This window comes from Gracilinanus agilis, chromosome 3, assembly GCF_016433145.1.
Source record: "Gracilinanus agilis isolate LMUSP501 chromosome 3, AgileGrace, whole genome shotgun sequence".
Lineage (NCBI taxonomy): Eukaryota > Metazoa > Chordata > Mammalia > Didelphimorphia > Didelphidae > Gracilinanus > Gracilinanus agilis.
The window spans coordinates 320,808,765-320,809,530 of record NC_058132.1 but is presented as its reverse complement, the minus strand read 5'-3'; positions in this window follow the sequence as shown (position 1 = coordinate 320,809,530).

Below are 766 nucleotides of genomic sequence, written 5' to 3'. Positions count from 1 at the left end.
GCTTAGATATGTTGTTGGCCTTATTAAAAAGGTATAAATTAAAAAAGGATAGAATCCCATTTTGGTGTTTGAGCAAGAGCTATTGGAAAATTGAAAATGCTGAGATAAGATGTTGCTGACGTGAGTTTGAAACTAAACCACCTGAAAAGACTGTGTCAGGACCCAAGACACACTCCTGGCACTCTTCTTTTGACATTGGGGAAATTAAGTAATCTCAGTGATAAAAATTAGATGGGCAATTTTAGGCAGCATCTGGAGTATAGATCCATCATCATTCATCTCCCCACATGGTGTGTGCTATGACTGGACTCTAGAGTACCATAAGTCTTGACTCCGAACATCCACATGATCGCCTAGGAACATGAAACATATAAACCATGTATCACAAAGAAGACACAAGGAGGGGGGAAGAGTTCTAACATTAGAGACATAGTATTATTGAAATATATTTCTTAACTACTGGGACTCCTCACCTATTCCTTCACTGTACATTCTACTCATGAATATAAAAAGGTCTATTTTATCAATGATTCACTAACTCTTTTTTCACCACTGGAACAGTATAACCCATAATAAAAACATCTGAACGATCTCATCATTGTGAGAAATTATCTATTCAATTTTAAAGGACATTCCCATAAAAGTAGAAGAATCCTTTAGTAAGACAAAAAGGAAGGAAGGAAGGAAGGAAGGAAGGAAGGAAGGAAGGAAGGAAGGAAGGAAGGAAGGAAGGAAGGAAGGAAGGAAGGAAGAAAGAAAGGAAGAA